The sequence below is a fragment of the Phyllobates terribilis genome, unplaced genomic scaffold, assembly GCF_046119375.1.
Source record: "Phyllobates terribilis strain yellow unplaced genomic scaffold, ASM4611937v1 Scaffold_110__1_contigs__length_5578470, whole genome shotgun sequence".
Taxonomy (NCBI): Eukaryota; Metazoa; Chordata; class Amphibia; order Anura; family Dendrobatidae; genus Phyllobates; species Phyllobates terribilis.
The window spans coordinates 4552549-4568313 of NW_027362870.1; positions in this window are offsets into that span (position 1 = coordinate 4552549).

The window sequence follows — 15765 nt, forward strand, 5'->3', positions numbered from 1 at the left end:
ACCTTTAATTAGATGTGTGTCCTCCTACGCACATCCAGTTGAAGTGTATTGCTGTGGACATACCTATTGGGTCCTTTAGCGACAATGCATTCTGTCGGCCAATCATAGGCCAGCACATGACGGGGCGCATGGCAGTAACGTCATGCACTCCCGTCACAGGCCGAAGTCAGCTGCCTGCTTCACAACAGGACTTGCGGAGCGGGAGTGAAGGGAAGGTGGGTAGAGTATTTAAATATTTATTTTAAATAAGTTGCCATACTACTATATGTAGCATCGGCGTCTCTGCCCCCTGCTAGGCAGAGACGCCGTCCCATTCACCTCCTCGCTCCCCGCTCTGCGTTCACCAGCGCTCCTCTTCCTGCAGCCGGCGCGCGCAGCTCCCCGGGCACTGTGCTTAGGGCGCGCTCGCTCCCTCCCTCTTAAAGGGGCCGCGTGCGCCGTCCTAAGGAGTCCTCGGCCAATAGCCGAGGGTCCTCCCATATATAAGGCACCTCCTCCAAAATGGAGGTGCCCGAGCAAAAGTTGTTGCACAGTGTTTCTGACTTCTGCTTCAGCCCTCAGGTATCGCTGCTAGCCTGACTACCAGTCTTGCCCACCAGCCTGTTACCTGCCGTGCCTGCCAGCCCGCTCACCTGGGAGCACTTGCCTGTTGCCTTCCTGGTACCTGCCGTGCCTGTCAGCCCGCTCACCTGGGAGCACTTGCCTGTGACCTGCCTGTTACCTGCCGTGCCTTCCTGGAGGCTCCTGCCGTCACTTGCCGTGACCACTTGCCAGCCCACCTAGAGACTCCTGCCGTCACTTGCCGTGACCACCTAGAGACTCCTGCCGTCACTTGCCGTGACCACCTGCCAGCCCACCTAGAGAATCCTGCTCGCCAGCCTGCCTGCTGTGCCTACCTGCTATTCCGGTCAGTCCCTGCCATCTGTACCGTGAAGGTCACCTGCTCCCTTACAAGGTCATCCCCAGAGTAGCACCTGGTCCCTCGGCTCGGTCCCTCCCTGGTCACGGAGTCGTTAGCCGCCGTACGACCAGGGTCGGTCCGGGTTGATACTTAGTTACGCCCCTCTGGGTCCCTCCTTGCACCATAGCACAGAGGTTCCACCCCCCGGACCCGTAACACTATATATGACTATGAGGTGCTTTATACTACTATATATGACTATGGGGTGCATTATACTGCTATATGACTATGGGGTACATTATACTACTATATATGAATATGGGGTATACTATACTACTATATATGGCTATAAGGGTGCATTATACTGCTATATATGACTATGATGTACATTATACTGCTATATATGACTATGGGGGTACATTATACTGCTATATATGACTGAAGTGCAATATAGTGCTATATATGACTATAGGGTGCATTTTACTACTATTTATGACTATGGTGGTGCATTATACTACTATTTATGACTATGGAGGTGCATTACACTACTATATATGACTATGGGGGTTGTATTATACTACTACGGATGACTATTGGGGTTGTATTATACTACTACGGATGACTATAGGGGTGCATTATACTTCTGTATATGACTATGAAGGTGTATTATACTACTATATATGACTATGTGGGTGCATTATACTACTATATATGACTATGGGGGTGCATTATACTGATATGACAGTGGGGTGCATTATACTACTATATATGACTATGGGGGTACATTATACTACTATAAATGACTATGGGGTGCTTTATACTACTATATATGACTATGGGGTGCTTTATACTACTATATATGACTATGGGGTGCTTTATACTACTGTATATGACTATGGGATGCTTTATACTAGTGTATATGACTATGGGGGTGCAGTATACTATTATATATGACTATGGGGGTACATTATACAACTATATATGACCAGGAGGTGCAATATACTGCTATATATGACTATGGGGTGCATTATACTACTATATAAACTATATGGGGGTACATTATACTGCCTTATATGACTATGGAGTGCATTATACTGCTTTATGTGACGATGGGGGTGCATTATACTTCTATGGATGACTATGAAGTGTATTATACTACTATATATGACTATGAGGATGCATTATACTACTGTACATGTCTATGGGGTGCATTATACTACTATATATGACTGGGGGTGCATTATACTGCTATATAGGACTATGGCTTGCATTATACTGCTATATATGACGATGGGGTGCATTATACTGCTATATATGATGATGGGGGTGCATTATACTGCTATATATGACTATGGAGGTGCATTATACTACTATATATGACTATGGGGTGCATTACACTACTTTATATGACTATGGAGGTACATTATATTACCATATATGACTATGGGGGTGAATTATACTGCTATATATTATGATGTGGTGCATTATACTACTATGTATGACTGTGGAGGTGCTTTATACTTTATTGAAAACTATGGGGTGCATTATACTACATGTATGACTAGGAGCTGTGCATTATACTTTATGGACGACTATGGGCTGTACAGTATATTATATAGAGGAGAATGGGATGCATTATACTATATGGAGGACTATGGGATGCATTATACTATATGAAGGACTATGGGGAGTGCGTTATACTTATGCTCTGGAGCCCCATGACTTGAATGTACACCCCTGGTGAGTATAATGGCTTAGTTTTTTTTTTATACAATAAAGAACAGCGGCAGAATGGGGGACATATTCGGGATATATATATTCAGACTCTAGTTACGCCACTGGTCATAAGACACATGAAATCATTGTAAGTTCAATTAATATTCGGGGTCTGGAGTCATAAATTGGACTGGTTGGCGTTTAAGTTGGTTAACCATTTAGTTTCCAGGTTATCCTTTAAGTTGGATTTGTAAGTTGGGTATGGCTGAGCTGAGCAAAACCAGTGTAAGTCCAGCTGCTCCTCCTGGTCCGGTGTCATAGGATGGACTGCTCAGCATTTAAGCTGATAAACATCTACATTTCAGTTTACTCTCCTTGTTGGAGGTGCAAGCTGGACATGGCTGCAATAAGCTGAATAAAACCACTGTAAGTCCAGTTAAGGCTCCTAGTTGGAAGAGATGGCCTTGTGGACACAAAGTGATTAAACTGTTAATGCCCCAATCTACCCTCCTGGTATGGAGTGGTAAGATGAGCTTGATGGTGTCATGTTGGACAGCACTACAGTGGAGAAAATAAGTATTTGATACACTGACGATTTTGCAAGTTTTCCTACCTACAAAGAGCGTAGAGGTCTGTCATTTTTATCGTAGGTCACTTCATCTGTGAGAGACAAAATCTAAAAATCAGAAAATCACATTATATGATTTTTAAATAATTAAATTGCATTTTATTGCATGAAATAAGTATTTGATCACCTACCAACCAGCAAGAATTCTGGCTCTCACACACTTGTTAGTTTTTCTTTAAGAAGGCCTCCTACTCTGCACTCATTACCTGTATTAATTGCACTTGTTTGAACTTATTACCTGTATAAAAGACACAAGGCTGGGATGGTCTACAGGACAATAAGCAAGCAGCTTCACGAGACGCCAACAACTGTTGGCGCAATTATTAGAAAATGGAAGAAACACAAGATGACTAAGTCTTCCTCGGTCTGGGGCTCCATGCAAGATCTCGCCTCGTGGGGTAAGGATGATTCTGAGAAACGTCAGGAATCAGCCCAGAACTACATGGGAGGACCTGGTCAATGACCTAAATAGAGCTGGCACCACAGTCTCAAACATTACCATTAGTTACACACTACGCTATCATGGATTAAAATCCTGCAGGGCACACAAGGTCCAGTGCTCACCCCAGCACATATCCAGGCCTGTTTGAAGTTGCCAATAACCATCTGGATGATCCAGAGGAGGCATGGGAGAAGGTCATGTGGTCAGATGAGATCAAAATAGAACTTTTTGGTGTCCACTCCACTCACCTTGTTTGGAGGAAGAAGAAGGATGAGTACAACACCAAGAACACTCTCCCAACCATGAAGCATGGCGGGGGAAACCTCATACTTCGGAGGTGCTTTTTTTTGCAAAGGGGACAGGACGACTGCAATGTATTGAAGGGAGGATGGATGGGGTCATGTATCTTCCTTCCCTCAGTAAGCACTTTGAAGATGGGTTGTGGTTGGGTCTTCCAGCATGACAATGATCCGAAACACACAGCCAGGGCAACCTAAGGCGTGGCTCGATAAGAAGCATTTCAAGGTCCTGTAGTGGTCTAGCCAGTCTCCAGACCTGATCCCAGTAGAAAAGCTTTGAAGGGAGCTGAAACTCAATATTGCCCAGCAACAGCCCCGAAACTTGAAAGATCTGGAGAAGATCCGTATGGAGGAGAGGGCCAAAATCCCTGCTTTATTATGTGCAAACTTGGTCAAGAACTACAGGAAATATCTGACCTCTGTAATTGCAAACAAAGGTTTCTGTACCAAATATTAAGTTCTATTTTTCTATTGTATCAAATACTTATTTCATGCAATAAAATGCAAATGAATTATGTAATGTTAATCATACAATGTGATTTTTCTGGATTTTATTTTTAAACTCGGTCTCTCACAGGTGAAGTGACCTACGATAAAAATTACAGACCTCTCCATTCATTGTAGGTGGGAAAACTTGCAAAATCGGCAGTGTATTAAATACTTCTTTTCCCCATCGTATACCAGTCTGCCCTCCTAATGGAAGTTGGATCTGGATTCGCCAGTGTGGGGCTGATAAACCATCAATGTCCCAGTCTACCCTCCTAACTGGAGGAGCATGATGGACGGAGTTATACCGGTTCTAGTGAAAATATTCCAAGACCAGCATATCCTCTTGGTTGAAGTTGGAAAATGGACATATTAGAAATTAAGTCGGTGGAGCCATTATACCCAATAAGTATTTCAGGATTGAAGTCCTAAAATTGCTAGATTGAACTAAGTGGTGAGTTGGTTAAATATCCGGTCAATGCGCTTTTTGGGTGATTAAAACGGCAATTCTGCAATAAATATACAAGGGGAGGAATTGATGGATGAGTTAAAATGTCCACTTATCTGTCAGACTCCTGTAGCAAAGGAGTAACCTCTCCGCTAGTCAAGACGAATGCCTTCTCACTGCGTTTCTTCAGACGACTTAACGTTCCGCCCTATGGGACAAACCAAAAAAAAAAAAGATTGGTGAAGTCTGATTGAAATAAGGTATTAAATATTCTGGTTTCTGGATCCCCTTTGGCATTCTGGGATGCTCAATCTACACTTTATAGCAAAAAGTGGGGTAGATATTTTTGAACCATTAGGTGGTCATTGACACTGGAAGGGTTTCTTACTGTCCAGACCTTCGCCTTAGGGGGGCCTTACTTCAATGGAAAATATCAACAATATTGTGTTTGTGATCCAATTCTCTCGCATGCGAGATTCGGATCACAGGTGTGGAGAAGATGGAGCATTTAATTTCTCCATCTTCTCAATTGTGTGTCAGCCGGCGTATATTGGACTGCACTCGGATGACATCTGAGTGCAGTCCGATGTTTTTCACGGATCCATAGACTTGTATGGGCGCGTCGTCTGATATACTCTGCCAATTGCAGCATGCAGCAATTTTTTTCTCATGCCGACTTGGCATGAGAAAATAAACACTAGTTGGCACTGCCCCATAGTATAACATTGGAGTGAGTGCTATACTCATCTGAGTTATATGCCGGCTTCTCACCAGTGTCAGCGATCCCTAAAGGCATCACCTTGACAATCACAGCAATAAGCACATGACACAGACGTGTTGGCTCTGATTTTTTGGGGGGCAAAATGGTGCAGTGCTGAACTTCACCACAAACACCCCCAGCTACATGATGTGTAAACAGGACCCCAAGATTGTGTGAAGAGACGCTTACCTGGACCAGTCTCCTTCAAGCTGTCCGGGGTTAAAGACATAAAATGATTCCGGTTTAGAAATGTGCACATTCTATTTCATCTGTGATGTCATGGGATGTCGATGATGTCACGCGCCCTGTGATGTCATTAAAACTCTCACTGCTTTTTATGGATCCAGTTTACAACATCAACAAAAAATTAATTCAATAAAAAGACAAAACCCCGACCTCATTTTATAATTCTATGAGGCACATTTAAAAGGAGCCTTTTATTTTATCTATATTACCTACTGCTCTATGTACTAAAATACCACCCAGGACCCCATCCTGCCAGTCCTGACCCCAGTAACTACAACTCCAATGTCCCCCCGAATTCAACAGGAGCAAAAGAGCTGACAACAGAGAATGATGGCATACGCTACTAAATTTCTGTTACAAAGTGCTGTAATTCTACCACGTCAATGGCGAAACGATCCAAAAATGGAGCCCCATAAAGATGTCCCAACTTGAGCCCCCCCTATCTACATGCCTTACTAGAGCATAGGGGTGACATAGGGGGCGAGCGCCATTGTAGTCTGCCATAGTGGGCGGGCAGTGCAAAGAGCTGGAAGACCCCCAACAAATATGTATCATCACATTGTCATCCTCCTGCTATAGGGGGCATGGAAAACGCTGCTTCCCCAGCAATATAGCAGCTCATTGCTGGGGGTTTAGCTGCCATACTTGTTAATATCAACAGATCATCAGTGACTCCTCATTTAGGTAAGGGGTGGTCCTGAAAATGTCTTATTACAGAGTGTTTCTGGCGATCCATGATAAATCCGGGGGATACGCTATAAGTATACCAAAGCTTAAAAGTAATGTGCTCCCTACCTGGACTCGTCCCCTTCCAGCTGTCAGATCCTAGTGACACAAGATGGCTCTGGTGCAGAGCTTCATACATTCTACTCCAGCTGTCATGTCTATGATGTCATGTGCATTGTGATGTCATCATGGCTCTCACTGATATTTCACATTTACAACCACAAGAAAAAGTTGATTTTAATTGTTTAAAAAAACAAAACTAAAAAACATTGTGGGTAATTGCAGCCTGTGATTATTTTACACACTATCATTAATATTTGGGGGGATTAGTCATGTCCTTCTCCTTCCCCTCCTGCACTGCACTTTATATGTTGTATATTATAATAATGGACAATCCACAAGCCCTGCTTGTAGAATATGTAATATATATACAGTACAGACCAAAAGTTTGGACACACCTTCTCATTTAAAGATTTTTCTGTATTTTCATGACTATGAAAATTGTTCACACTGAAGGCATCAAAACTATGAATTACCACATGTGGAATTATATACTTAACAAAAAAGTGTGAAACAACTGAAAATATGTCTTATATTCTAGGTTCTTCAAAGTAGCCACCTTTTGCTTTGATGACTGCTTTGCACACTCTTGACATTCTCTTGATGAGCTTCAAGAGGTAGTCACCGGAAATGGTTTTCACTTCACAGGTGTGCCCTGTCAGGTTTAATAAGTGGGATTTCTTGCCTTATAAATGGAGTTGGGACCATCAGTTGTGTTGTGTAGAAGTCTGGTGGATACACAGCTGATAGTCCTACTGAATAGACTGTTAGAATTTGTATTATGGCAAGAAAAAAGCAGCTAAGTAAAGAAAAACGAGTGGCCATCATTACATTAAGAAATGAAGGTCAGTCAGTCTGAAAAATTGGGAAAACTTTGAAAGTGTCCCCAAGTGCAGTTGCAAAAACCATCAAGCGCTACAAAGAAACTGGCTCACATGAGGACCGCCCCAGGAAAGGAAGACCAAGAGTCACCTCTGCTTCTGAGGATAAGTTTATCTGAGTCACCAGCCTCAGAAATCGCAGGTTAACAGCAGCTCAGATTAGAGACCAGGTCAATGCCACACAGAGTTCTAGCAGCAGACACATCTTTACAACAACTGTTAAGAGGAGACTTTGTGCAGCAGACTTTCATGGTAAAATGGCTGCTAGGAAACCACTGCTAAGGACATGCAACAAGAAGAAGAGACTTGTTTGGGCTAAAGAACACAAGGAATGGACATTAGACCAGTGGAAATCTGTGCTTTGGTCTGATGAGTCCAAATTTGAGATCTTTGGTTCCAACCACCGTGTCTTTGTGCGACGCAGAAAAGGTGAACGGATGGACTCTACATGCCTGGTTGTCACCGTGAAGCATGGAGGAGGAGGTGTGATGGTGTGGGGGTGCTTTGCTGGTGACACTGTTGGGGATTTATTCATAATTGAAGGCATACTGAACCAGCATGACTACCACAGCATCTTGCAGCGGCATGCTATTCCATCCGGTTTGCGTTTAGTTGGACCATCATTTATTTTTCAACAGGACAATGACCCCAAACACACCTCCAGGCTGTGTAAGGGCTATTTGACCAAGAAGGAGAGTGATGGGGTGCTACGCCAGATGACCTGGCCTCCACAGTCACCAGACCTGAACCCAATCGAGATGGTTTGGGGTGAGCTGGACAGCAGAGTGAAGGCAAAAGGGCCAACAAGTGCTAAGCATCTCTGGGAACTCCGTCAAGATTGTTGGAAAACCATTTCCGGTGACTACTTCTTGAAGCTCATCAAGAGAATGCCAAGAGTGTGCAAAGCAGTCATCAAAGCAAAAGGTGGCTACTTTGAAGAACCTAGAATATAAGACATATTTTCAGTTGTTTCACACTTTTTTGTTAAGTATATAATTCCACGTGTTAATTCATAGTTTTGATGCCTTCAGTGTGAATGTACAATTTTCATAGTCATGAAAATACAGAAAAATCTTTAAATGAGAAGGTGTGTCCAAACTTTTGGTCTGTACTGTATATACTAGATGGAGGCCCGATGCTGTCTCATCGGGAGGGCAGTAATGTCACGATGGGGGCAGGCTTTGCACAGTTGAGAATCTCTCCCCCCCATGTGCTCACCCACCTATCCACTCTCTCTTTCCCCCATGTGCTGACTTCTCCCGTCTGTGATCTCTTCTTTGACCTGTCTACCCCATGTGCTCTCCCCCTTGTCTGCTGTCTCTCTCCTTCCTGTGCTGTGTTCTCCCCTCATGTGCTGTCCCGTTTGAGCTGTCTCCCCCCTGTGCTCTGTCTCTCTCCCCCATCTGCTGTCTTCTCCTCTTATGTGATCTCTTCTTTGACCTGTGTACCCCATGTGCTATCCCCGTTGTCTGCTCTCTCTCTCCACCCCTGTGCTGTCTTCTTCCCTCATGTGTTCTCTCGTTTGAGCTGTCTCCCCACGCAGTAAATCAGATCGCCGCCATCTTTGTGCAGGCAGATAGCGGCGGTCACATTAAAACTGCACATGCGCTCCTCCTGTACAAAGATGGCGGCAGTAAGTGAATCATTCGGCTGATCCCGGCGGCGGCGTGTTTGCGACACAGTGTTCTGCTGGTGGTACCACGCAAGAGGCTGCGTACGGCGTATACCGTGTGTGTGGTGCGTACGGCGTATACAGAGTGTGTGTGTGGTGGTGCATATAGCGTATACAGAGTGTGTGTGTGTGTGGTGGTGCGTACGGCGTATACAGAGTGTGTGTGTGTGTGTGGTGGTGCGTACGGCGTATACAGAGTGTGTGTGTGGTGCGTACGGCGTATACAGAGGGTGTGTGTGGTGGTGCATATAGCGTATACAGAGTGTGTGTGTGTGTGGTGGTGCGTACGGCATATACAGTGTGTGTGGTGTATACAGTGTGTGTGTTGTGCGTACGGCGTATACTGTGTGTGTGGTGTGTGCAGCGTATACAGTGTGTGTGTTGTGCGGATGGCGTATACAGTGTGTGTTGCATACGGCGTATACAGTGTGTGGTGCGTACGGTGTATACAGTGTGTGTGTGTGTGTGTGGTGCGTACGGCATGTACAGTGTGTGTGTGTGGTGCGCAGGGTGTATACAGAGTGCGTGTGTGTGGCGGTGCGTACGGCATATACAGTGTATGTGTGTGTGTGGTGTGTACGGCGTATACAGTGTGTGTGTGTGTGGTGGTGTATATGGCGTATACAGTGTATGTGGTATGTACGGCCAGGGGCATACATAGGAATCATGGGGCCCCATAGCAGAAGCTCTAATTGCCCCCCCCCCCCCAAAAAAAAATTAAATAATTGTCGGGGTCACCAAAGATCAGATCTCACAACTTTCCATCTTTACATAGTAATTTTCCTCCTGCTGACGTCCTAGATCTCTTTCATTGCCCCATAAAGTGTGATGCCAATAAAAGGGCCCCCCAAACACAGTATAATACCCCCATGGTGAATTCCTCCACATGCACAGTATAATGACCCTACTGTACCCCACCTCAACTCCCAGGGTAAAGTATGCTGACCCCAACACAGTATGATCCCCCAACTGTGAGCCGCTAGAGAGGATGGTACACAATAAGGGAGGGTGTTACACATAATAAAAGAGGAAACTATATAACTAAGGATGGCGCTATACATAATAAGTGAGAACACTATATACTAAGGGACTGTGCTATACATAATAAGTGAGTACACTATATACTAAGGGACTGTGCTATACATAATAAGGCTACATTCCTGCATCTGTGTGCAGTGTCGGTGTGCTGCCCTGCATTGAGCATGTCCTATTCTAATCCTCAATATTGGATCAGAACAGGACATTCTCTGACCCTCTTAGATCTCATTCTCAGATCCGTGATTTTCATGGATGTGTGAATGGATCTATAAAACTGTACGAGTCCGTGAACCATCCGATAAAAAGATCTGGCAGCACACGGACATTTCACACAAATGTGAGAGTACAGCCTAAGGGATTTTACAGATAACATTATCCCTCCAAGTCACACAGTGCAGATACAGAATAATATTTACATCCAGGCACTTACCGCTGACGTCTCATCTGATCAGAGTCGGTTTCTGCTTCTTCTTCTCCATCTGGTCAGACCTTCATGTCGACATCTCCCAGCCACGACTCGTCTTGTCACGATGATCTCCAGCATAGAAAATAACAAGGTCACATATTGTATGTATACATGTGTCTCCCCCGCTCTGCATCCTCGAATACAGATATGTAACCCCCCCATTAATATACTATTAACCACCTAGTAATCAAAATATAAAGTGATAAGCAGCACTGTGCCCCCCATTAACTATAATCTGCACCGGCCAATAATATAAATTATTCAGTCTCTGTGACTCTCCCCAATTAACTGTAAGGCTATGTGCACACGGAAAACATACAAGGCTTAACAGTACAAGCAAAGTGAAACCCCCATAATTGCTCTCTCCCAGCACCCCCATCATTGCTCTCTCCCAGCACCCCCATCATTACTCTCTCCCAGCACCCCCATCATTACTCTCTCCCAGCACCCCCGTCATTGCTCTGTCCCAGCACCCACGTCATTGCTCTGTCCCAGCACCCTCATCGTTGCTCTCTCCCAGCACCCCCATCTTTGCTCTCTCCCAACACCCCCATCATTGCTCTCTCTCTTAGCACCTGCATCATTGCTCTGTCCCACCACCCCCATCATTGCTCTCTCCCAACCCCCATCATTGCTCTGTCCAGCACCCCCATCATTGCGCTGTCTCAGCACCTCCATCATTGCTCTCTCCCAGCCCCCCATCATTGCTCTGTCCCAGCACCTCCATCATTGCTTCTCCCAGCACTCCCATCATTGCTCTCTCCCAGCACCCCCATCATTTCTCTGTCCCAGCACCTCCATCATTGCTCTCTCCCAGCCCCACATCATTGCTCTCTCCCAGCCCCCCACCATTGCTCTGTCCCAGCACCCCCACCATTGCTCTCTCCCAGCACCCCCATCATTGCTCTCTCCCAGCACCCCATCATTGCTCTCTCCCAGCACCCCCATTATTGCTGTGTCCCAGCACCCTCATCGTTGCTCTGTCCCAGCACCCTCATCGTTGCTCTCTCCCAGCACCCCCATCTTTGCTCTCTCCCAGCACCCCCATCATTGCTCTGTCCCACCACCCCCATCATTGCTCTCTCCCAACCCCCATCCTTGCTCTGTCCAGCACCCCCATCATTGCGCTGTCTCAGCACCTCCATCATTGCTCTCTCCCAGCCCCCCATCATTGCTCTGTCCCAGCACCTCCATCATTGCTTCTCCCAGCACTCCCATCATTGCTCTCTCCCAGCACCTCCATCATTGCTCTCTCCCAGCCCCACATCATTGCTCTCTCCCAGCCCCCCACCATTGCTCTGTCCCAGCACCCCCACCATTGCTCTCTCCCAGCACCCCCATCATTGCTCTCTCCCAGCAACCCCATCATTGCTCTCTCCCAGCACCCCCATCTTTGCTCTCTCTCTTAGCACCTGCATCATTGCTCTCTCCCAACCCCCATCATTGCTCTGTCCAGCACCCCCATCATTGCGCTGTCCCAGCACCTCCATCATTGCTCTCTCCCAGCCCCCCATCATTGCTCTGTCCCAGCACCTCCATCATTGCTTCTCCCAGCACTCCCATCATTGCTCTCTCCCAGCACCCCCATCATTACTCTGTCCCAGCACCTCCATCATTGCTCTCTCCCAGCCCCCCATCATTGCTCTGTCCCAGCACCTCCATCATTGCTTCTCCCAGCACCCCCATCATTGCTCTCTCCCAGCCCCCCACCATTACTCTGTCCCAGCACCCTCATCATTGCTCTCTCCCAGCCCCCCATCATTGCTCTCTCCCAGCACCCCCATCATTACTCTGTCCCAGCACCCTCATCATTGCTCTCTCCCAGCCCCCCACCATTGCTCTGTCCCAGCACCCCCATCATTGCTCTCTCCCAGCACCCCCATCATTGCTCTCCCCAGCTCTATCCGCCCCATTATTGCTCTTCCCAGCCCCATCCCCTCCCCAGCATTTCAGTAAAAAAAAAAAAAACTTACCTCAGCTCGCTCCCCTGCAGCAGCATCCTCCTGGTTGCCGGCAGCTTTCTTCCTGACCCAGGCGCGCGCTGCATGATGACGTCATCAAGCTGCGCGCGCCTGGGTCAGGGAGGAAGTAGAGGACGAACCCTCCAGCTCCGCTGCTATTCTCCTCCTGACAGCAGCGGAGCTGTAGGGATCACTCCCTGACCGCCGCGTGCAGGGAGCAGCTGCACCTTGTGGGCCCCTTGATGCAGCTGCATGGTGGGGACCCGGCGCAGCTGCACCGGTGGCGGTATATCCACCCCTGGACTGCTATGGGCCCCCTCGGCTCATGGGCCCCATAGCAGTCGCCTGGTCTGCCGCCATTGGCAGTACGCCACTGTGTACGGCATATACAGTGTGTGTGTGGTGTGTACGGTGTATACAGAGTGCGTGTGTATGGTGCGTACGGTGTATACAGAGTGCGTGTGTGTGTGGTGGTGCGTACGGCGTATACAGTGTGTGTGTGGTGTGTATGGCATATACAGTGTGTGTGTGGTATGTACAGCGTATACAGTGTGTGTGTGGTGTGTACGGCGTATACAGAGTGTGTGTGTGGTGAGTATGGCGTATACAGTGGATGTGTGGTGCGTACGGTGTGTACAGAGTGCGTGTGTGTGGTGCATACGATGTATACAGACTGCGTGTGTGTGGTGGTGCGTACGGCGTATACAGTGGATGTGTGGTGCGTACAGCGTATACAGTGTGTGTGGTGCGTACGATGTATACAGACTGCGTGTGTGTGGTGGTGCGTACGGCGTATACAGTGTGTGTGTGGTGTGTACGGCGTATACAGTGTGTGTGGTGGTGCATATGGTGTATACAGTGTATGTGGTATGTACAGCATATACAGTGTGTGTGTGTGGTGGTGCGTACAGCGTATACAGTGTGTGTGTGTGGTGTACGGCGTATACAGTGTATGTGGTGTGTACGGCGTATAGTGTGTGTGGTGTGTACGGCGTATACAGTGTGTGTGGTGTGTACGGCGTATACAGTGTGTGTGGTGTGTACGGCGTATACAGTGTGTGTGTGGTGTGTAAGGCGTATACAGTGTGTGTGTGGTGTGTAAGGCTTATACAGTGTATGTGGTATGTACAGCGTATACAGTGTGTGTGTGTGTGGTGTGTACGGCGTATACAGTGTGTGTGTGTGTGGTGTGTACGGCTTATACAGAGTGTGTGTGTGTGTGGTGTACGGCATATACAGTGTATGTGGTGTGTACGGCGTATACAGTGTGTGTGTGGTGTGTACGGCGTATACAGTGTATGTGGTGTGTACGGTGTATACAGTGTGTGTGGTGTGTACGGCGTATACAGTGTATGTGGTATGTACGGCGTATACAGTGTATGTGGTATGTACAGCGTATACAGTGTGTGTGTGGTGTGTACGGCGTATACAGTGCATGTGGTATGTACGGCGTATACAGTGTGTGTGGTGTGTACGGCGTATACAGTGTATGTGGTATGTACAGCGTATACAGTGTGTGTGTGTGTGTGGTGTGTGGTGTGTACGGCGTATACAGTGTATGTGGTATGTACAGCGTATACAGTGTGTGTGTGTGTGTGGTGTGTACGGCGTATACAGTGCATGTGGTATGTACGGTGTATACAGTGTGTGTGGTGTGTACGGCGTATACAGTGTATGTGGTATGTACAGCGTATACAGTGTGTGTGGTGTGTACGGCGTATACAGTGCATGTGGTATGTACGGTGTATACAGTGTGTGTGTGGTGCGTACGCCGTATACAGTGTGTGTGTGGTGTGTACGGCGTATACAGTGTATGTGGTGCGTACGCCGTATTCAGTGTGTGTGTGTGTTGCATATGGAGTATAAAGTGAGTGTGTGTGTGTGGTGCGTACGGCGTATACAGTATATGTGGTGCGTACGCCGTATTCAGTGTGTGTGTGTGTTGCGTATGGAGTATAAAGTGTGTGTGTGTGTGTGGTGCGTACGGCGTATACAGTATATGTGGTGCGTACGCCGTATTCAGTGTGTGTGTGTGTTGCGTATGGAGTATAAAGTGTGTGTGTGTGTGTGGTGCGTACGCCGTATACAGTGTGTGTGTGGTGCGTACGGCGTATACAGTGTGTGTGGTGCGTACGCCGTATTCAGTGTGTGTGTGTTGCGTATGGAGTATAAAGTGTGTGTGTGTGTGTGGTGCGTACGGCGTATACAGTGTGTGTGTGGTGCGTACGCCGTATACAGTGTGCGTGGTGCGTACGGCGTATACAGTGTGTGTGTGGTGCGTACGGAGTATACAGTGTGTGTGTGGTGCGTACGGCGTATACAGTGTGTGTGTGTGTAAATTAACCTTAAAGAGTAAATCAACTTTTGGGATGTTTTTAATGTGATTTAGGGTCATTAATTCTGAGCAGATTTGTGGGGACCCCAATCCTTTGCTCCTTTGCTTTAAAGACCTCCTAGAAGAGCGCAGCTCAGTAGATAGGAGAGTACACTGAGCGGAGCAAATGCAGCAGAAAGTCATAGTCATGTCTCCTCACCTCTTCACTTCTAAGAGATCTTCTGAGTGATCAGGGTCTCAGATTCGCACTAATCTGCTCAAAATTATAGGACCTAAATCATGTAATATATATCCCAAAATGTAAGTTACTTTTTAAACGTTTAATAGTTCCACTGCTTGCATCTAATCAGTACATTGGTTCCTATACGGTCCACAGTCTGATGATGACTGGTAACAACTCCCAGTATCTCCTTACCATTGCTAAGGACATACTGGGAGTTGTAGTTAAGTCCTCCATTCTCTGGAATTCCTATTGTTAGCAATGCCCTTCCTCCACCAATTGCAAATACAAAGGATCCATCCATGGGGTGAGATCTTGGGAATAATTGAATCGTACCTACATTTAAAAAAAAAAAAAAATCTCCTATTCTTAATAAAAACCGTATTTTTCGGACTATAAGATGCACTTTTTTCCTCCAAAATTTTGGAGGAAAGTGGGGGGTGCGTCTTATAGTCCGAATACTATATTATTGTATGGCCG